The following is a 7,624-nucleotide window of genomic DNA, read 5'->3' as shown; positions in this document are numbered from 1 at the left end:
GTTTCTTAGTTTAGTTTTCATATTATTCATCCAAATAATCATATTCAAAATAATCAAATATCATGAAAGTATATTGCAACCGAGTCTTGCCGTAACGCATGGGATATCATCTAGTTAACCCATAATATGTATGCACTTGGCTGCATGCATCGATTGATGCAGAGGTCGGGGGCTCGTTTCCTCCTTATCAAAAAAGAAAAATGTATGCACTCACCAGCCCGTCGAGAATAGCGAGAGCATTGGCATCTTCCTCAACCATCTTCACGGTGACATGCCCGAATCCCCTTGAGATATTGGTCTTCTTCTTACATCTCACCTTGGCTTTGGACACCTGACCGTACTGACCGAAGAACCGACGCAGTTGAAAGTTAGTCACCCCGCGAGGCAGGTTGCGCACGATCAACGTGGCATGAGACTTGTATTGTTGTTGCTGAGGTCTCTCTATGCGAATTGTGCTTTTGGGCGTTGGAGACGTCCGTCGATTTTTCCTCTTCCACCAACTCTTAGACCTTTCACTGATTTCCTGATCCAGCAAAATCAAATTTATAGCAAAACAGGTCACTACAATTATATCTAACCAATATAATACTTCCTCCGTTTCAAAATAACTGTCTCAACTTTGTACTAGCTCTAGTGCAAAATTGTACTAAGCTTAAGACACTTATTTTGGGACGGAGGGAGTATAATGAATGAATGATGCAATACACAATCTAACCATCAGCTTATCCTATTCCATTTGTTAAAATCGAAACAAATAAAAACAATAATGCACGTGAGAATTAGCTTATGTGGAGTTAGGTCTAAAAGTGTATAACTATGTATACCTGGTTTGGAGCAACGCCGGGCTGCGGGAAGAGCCACATGCACATATCATCGTTCCATCCACGAGGCAACTGCTCCATGAATTTGGCCTTGTCGTTGACGAGGTTGTGCCTGAACACATAACACGACTGACGCGACATGCCGTCCTTCGCGTCTAACATAAAATATGCGCACCCGCCGAGCACGGCATCACCGCTTAGCCGTGAGGCATCCACGGCATAGCTGTTGGGCCACCCCAGGAATAGGACGAGGTTAGCTAGGCTCTTCCCATCCTTCCTCACCCACTGCATCTTCTTCGTCGCCTCCCCCTCCAGGACGTGAATGGACACCGACAGAGCGCCAACCAGACCAGACACAAAGGCGTCGTCGCCGCGCCCCCGATCCATGCAACCTTTGCGGACCTGCACCGACGCCCAGAGAAGCTCGCCGTGGGACTCCAGAAGGTAGTTGCGTACGTACCGGCGCTCCCCTGGCATCCACGGGCGCGGCACCGTCACGTCGCCAACGCCGTGGTGATCGTCCGGTGTCACGGCGTGCCATGTGTTTGCCCCGACGGTGACCAATATCTTTCCACGGTGATATGCGGCGTAGAAGGTGATGGTGTGTGGGCACTGAAGCGTCCTCTCGACGACCGTCCACGCGGCTTCTCCGGGGTGCAGGAGGGCTGCCCAGAAGCTGGCAATGCTGTCGTCCTGCGGGTCGGTTTCGTACAGGCCGTACAGAAGTGTGGTGCCGTCGCCGTAGACGATGCTTGAGACGCCGTACCCGAGTCTACCGCTAGGAGCCGTCCCCTTGCTGAGCCACCTTTTGATCGTCCCTTCCGGGAAGGGGGGGAGATGGGCGACGACGGCTCCGGTGAGAATGTCACGGAGAGTAGGGCACGGGCCATCGACGAGATACCAGAGGGCTGCGCCGTCGGCGCTGGCCACGAGGTTCCGGTGGCGGGATGGCGGCGCGGCGCGGTAGCTTTTCCTGGAGAAGATGCATCTGAACTTGAGGTCCTTGATGTTGGGCGCGTGGAGCCATGGCAGAAAGGAGGGCTGCTTCGGCGGCGGCGGCGGCGTCCGGATCGCGTCGGACGATGTGTCCCGCCATGCCTTGCAGACGGCGTGGAAGCGGACGAAGTCGGTGGCGTTGCGCAGGCGGCCGGAGATGTCGCGGAGCGCGTCTGCCGGCAGGTCAGGCCACGGTGCCACTGCCGGCGCGTGCACTGGAGGCTGATGGTGAAGGTTTTGACCATGGCAGACGCACGTAGCGGGAGAGGCGCAAGCACATGACGAGGGCTTGATGGTTTGGTTGCTACTCACGACGCTGGGAAGGTGCTTGAAGCGTCGTCGACGTCTCGCCATGGATCCGGTGTTTCTCGTTTCGCTTCCGGATATATGGCGAGGATTATTGCGTGCTGCGCGTCCAAATTAATCGTGGAGCTGTGCTTCTGTTTTCTCTTCACGTGGCTGGCTATATATGCATTACTAACACACGAGTAGCTAGTATTCTGTTTCTGCACGAATACGGACTGCTAGTATTCTGCACGAATACGGACTGCTAGTATCTGCACGAATACGGACTCGTATTGCCGCAGGAAACTGGCGTGTTTCAACGAAAAATGCTAGACATACGGACTAAAGCTACAAATTTTTTGGATCAGTTTTTTTTAGGGGTAAAACACTGCTTTATTGATCACTAATACGAGATACAGGGATAAAACTAGTATCAAAAGGTTGGAGGAGCCACACATGGCGTCCCTCACCCAAATGCAAAGCATGTTTAGCTAAGTGATGAGCTTTCATATTGAATAATCTACCTTCATGAGCAAAAGATATGTCTTGAAAGTCATCCGTCCCGTCCTTGATCTCCTTGATGATAGGGGCAGTAACACCACAAGATCCTGAGTTGATTTCTTTTACCACATTTAGGCAATCAGAAGCTACTACTACCTTCAGCAGTAAGAGATCCCTTCCCAAAGACTGTGCTTCACGACATGCTAATGTTTTCAGGATATGAGGGTCCGTTAATCCATGGAAAACAACAGTTGATGAACCCAGGTAGAGGCCTTCATCATCCCGACATACTGCGCTAACAGGGCCTATGGGGGGAATTTTGCATACTGCGCCATCGACATTCACCTTTGTCCATCCCGCAGGTGGCAGAATCCATCTTCCAGCAGTAGATTGCACCGGTCTTGCATGTGATATAGATGTTTTTGCCTTGGTCACTTCCAAATTAGCTATAAATTTGTTGACAAAGGAGTGTGTTGTCAAAGGGCTTTGGTGTTCTCCTTCATGGATCAATTTCCGTCTCGCGAACCAGATAGCCCATAGTGTGATCGTGATCTTAACCAACTCTGTTGGAAATATGCCCTAGAGGCAATAATAAATTAGTTATTATTATATTTCTTAGTTCATGATAATCGTTTATTATCCATGCTATAATTGTATTGAATGAAGACTTATATACATGTGTGGATACATAGACAAAACACTGTCCCTAGCAAGCCTCTAGTTGGCTAGCCAGTTGATCAAAGATAGTCAGGGTCTTCTGATTATGAACAAGGTGTTGTTGCTTGATAACTGGATCACGTCATTAGGAGAATCACGTGATGGACTAGACCCAAACTAATAGACGTAGCATGTTGATCGTGTCATTTTGTTGCTACTGTTTTCTGCGTGTCAAGTATTTGTTCCTATGACCATGAGATCATATAACTCACTGACACCGGAGGAATGCTTTGTGTGTATCAAACGTCGCAACGTAACTGGGTGACTATAAAGATGCTCTACATGTATCTCCGAAGGTGTTAGTTGAGTTAGTATGGATCGAGACTGAGATTTGTCACTCCGTGTGACGGAGAGGTATCTCGGGGCCCACTCGGTAATACAACATCGCACACAAGCCTTGCAAGCAATGTGACTTAGTGTAAGTTGCGGGATCTTGTATTACGGAACGAGTAAAGAGACTTGCCGGTAAATGAGATTGAAACAGGTATGCGGATACTGACGATCGAATCTCGGGCAAGTAACATACCGAAGGACAAAGGGAATGACATACGGGATTATATGAATCCTTGGCACTGAGGTTCAAACGATAAGATCTTCGTAGAATATGTAGGATTCAATATGGGCATCCAGGTCCCGCTATTGGATATTGACCGAGGAGTCTCTCGGGTCATGTCTACATAGTTCTCGAACCCGCAGGGTCTGCACACTTAAGGTTCGACGTTGTTATATGCGTATTTGAGTTATATGGTTGGTTACCGAATGTTGTTCGGAGTCCCGGATGAGATCGCAGACGTCACGAGGGTTTCCGGAATGGTCCGGAAACGAAGATTGATATATAGGATGACCTCATTTGATTACCGGAAGGTTTTCGGAGTTACCGGGAATGACGAATGGGTTCCGGGTGTTCACCGGGGGAGGGGGGGGCAACCCACCTCGGGGAAGCCCATAGGCCTTGGGGGTGGTGCACCAGCCCTTAGTGGGCTGGTGGGACAGCCCAAGAAGGCCCTATGCGCCATAGGAAGAAAATCAAAGAGAAAAGAAAAAAAAGGAGGAGGTGGGAAAGGGAAGAAGGACTCCACCTTCCAAACCAAGTTGGATTCGGTTTGGAAGGGGAGACCTTCCCCCCTTGGCTCGGCCGACCCCCTTGGGGCCTCTTGAGCCCCAAGGCAAGGCTCCCCCTCTTTCCCCTATATATACGGAGGTTTTAGGGCTGATTTGAGATAACTTTGCCACGGCAGCCCGACCACATATCTCCATGGTTTTACCTATAGATCGCGTTTCCGCGGAGCTCGGGCGGAGCCCTGCTGAGATAAGATCATCACCAACCTCCGGAGCACCGTCGCGCTGCCGGAGAACTCTTCTACCTCTCCGTCTCTCTTGATGGATCAAGAAGGCCGAGATCATCGTCGAGCTGTACGTGTGCTGAATGCGGAGGTGCCGTCCGTTCGGCACTAGATCATGGGACTGATCGCGGGACGGTTCGCGGGACGGATCGAGGGACGTGAGGACGTTCCACTACATCAACCGCGTTCACTAACGCTTCTGCTGTGCGGTCTACAAGGGTACGTAGATCGAACATCCCCTCTCGTAGATGGACATCACCATGATAGGTCTTCGTGCGCGTAGGAAATTTTTTGTTTCCCATGCGAAGTTCCCCAATAGTGGCATCATGAGCTAGGTTCATGCGTAGATGTCTTCTCGAGTAGAACACAAAAGTTTTTGTGGGCGGTGATGTGCGTTTTGCTGCCTTCCTTAGTCTTTTCTTGATTCCGCGGTATTGTTGGATCGAAGCGGCTCGGACCGACATTACTCGTACGCTTACGAGAGACTGGTTTCATCGCTACGAGTAACTCCGTTGCTCAAAGATGACTGGCGGGTGTCAGTTTCTCCAACTTTAGTTGAATCGGAATTGACCGAGGAGGTCCTTGGATGAGGTTAAATAGCAATTCATATATCTCCGTTGTGGTGTTTACGTAAGTAAGATGCGATCCTACTAGAAACCCATGGTCACCACGTAAAACATGCAACAACAAAATTAGAGGACGTCTAACTTGTTTTTGCAGGGTATGCTTGTGATGTGATATGGCCAACGATGTGATGTGATATATTGGATGTATGAGATGATCATGTTGTAATAGTTAATATCGACTTGCACGTCGATGGTACGGCAACCGGCAGGAGCCATAGGGTTGTCTTTAAACTAACGTTTGTGCTTGCAGATGCGTTTACTATATTGCTAGGACGTAGCTTTAGTAGTAATAGCATGAGTAGCACGACAACCCCGATGGCGACACGTTGATGGAGATCATGATGATGGAGATCATGGTGTGACGCCGGTGACAAGAAGATCGTGCCGGTCCTTTGGTGATGGAGATCAAGAAGCGCATGATGATGGCCATATCATGTCACTTATGAATTGCATGTGATGTTAATCCTTTTTGCACCTTATCTTGCTTAGAACGACGGTAGCATTATGAGGTGATCTCTCACTAAAATTTCAAGACGAAATTGTGTTCTCCCCGACTGTGCACCATTGCGACAGTTCTTCGTTTCGAGACACCACGTGATGATCGGGTGTGATAGACTCAACGTTCACATACAACGGGTGCAAAACAGTTGTACACGCAGAACACTCGGGTTAAGCTTGACGAGCCTAGCATGTGCAGACATGGCCTCGGAACACATGAGACCGAAAGGTCGAGCATGAATCGTATAGGTGATATGATTAGCATAGAGATGCTTACGACTGAAACTATTCTCGACTCACGTGATGATCGGACTTGAGATAGTGGATTTGGATCATGTACCACTCAAATGACTAGAGAGATGTACTTTTTGAGTGGGAGTTCTTAAGTAATATGATTAATTGAACTAATTGTCATGAACATAGTCTAATGGTCTTTGCGAATTACGATGTAGCCTGCGCTATAGCTCTACTATTTTTTATATGTTCCTAGAGAAAATTTAGTTGAAAGTTGATAGTAGCAAACTTTGAAGAGGATTGTCCTCGTTGCTGCGCAGAAGGCTTATGTCCTTAATGCACCACTCGGTGTGCTGCACCTCGAGCGACGTCTGTGGATGCTGTGAACATCCGACATACACGCTTCTGATGACTACACGATAGTTCAGTGCAAAATACTTAATGGCTTAGAAGCAAGGCACCAAAGACGTTTTGAAACGTCACGGAACATAAGTGATGTTCTAAAGAGATGAAATTGTGATTTCATGCTCGTGCCCTTGTTGAGAGGTACGAGACCTCCGACAAGATTCTTTGTCCATAAAGTAAAGGAGAAAAGCTCAATCCTTGAGCGTGTGCTCAGATTGTCTGAGTACGACAATCACTTGAATCAAGTGGGAGTTAATCTTCTAGATGAGATAGTGATGGTTCTTCAAAGTCACTACCACCAAGCTGTGAGAGATTCGTGATGAACTATAACATATCAAGGATAGATACAATGATCCTTGAGCGATTCGTGATGTTTGACACTGCGAAACTAGAAATCAAGAAGGAGCATCAATAGTTGATGGTTTGTAAAACCACTAAGTTTCAAGAAAGGCAAGGGCTAGAAGGGATACTTCGTGAAACGGCAAAACAGTTGTTGCACTAATGAAGAGACCCAAGATTAAACCCAAACCCGAGACTAAGTGCTTCTATAATGAGGGGAACAGTCACTGAGGCGGAGCAACTCTAGATACTTGGTAGATAAGAAGGCTGGCAAAAGTCGAAAGAAGTATATTTGATATACATGATGTTGATGTGTACTTTACTAGTACTCCTAGTAGCACGAGGGTATTGGATACCGGTTCGGTTGCTAAGTGATTAGTAACACGAAATGAAAGCTACGGAATAAACGGAGACTAGCTAAAGGCGAGGTGACGATACGTGTTGGAAGTGTTTCCAAGGTTGTTATGATCAAACGTCGCACGCTCCCTCTACCATCGGGATTGGTGTTAAACCTAAATAATTGTTATTTGGTGCTTGCGTTAAGCATGAACAAGATTGGATCGTCTTTATTGCAATACGATTATTCATTTAAAGAGAATAATGGTTACTCTATTTTCTTGAATAATCACCTTCAATGGTTTATTGAATCTCGATCGTAGTGTTACACATGTTCATGATATTGGTGCCAAAAGATATGAGGTAATGATGATAGTACCACTTACTTGTGGCACTGCCGCTTGAGTCATGTTGGTATAAATTACATGAAGAGGCTCCATGCTGATGGATCTTTATACTCACTTGATTTTGAATCACTAGTGACATGCAAATCATACCACATGAGCAAGGCCTTGTTTTCATT

This window comes from Hordeum vulgare, chromosome 1H (assembly GCF_904849725.1).
Source record: "Hordeum vulgare subsp. vulgare chromosome 1H, MorexV3_pseudomolecules_assembly, whole genome shotgun sequence".
NCBI classification, from domain to species: Eukaryota; Viridiplantae; Streptophyta; class Magnoliopsida; order Poales; family Poaceae; genus Hordeum; species Hordeum vulgare.
This window is presented reverse-complemented; position numbering follows the sequence as displayed.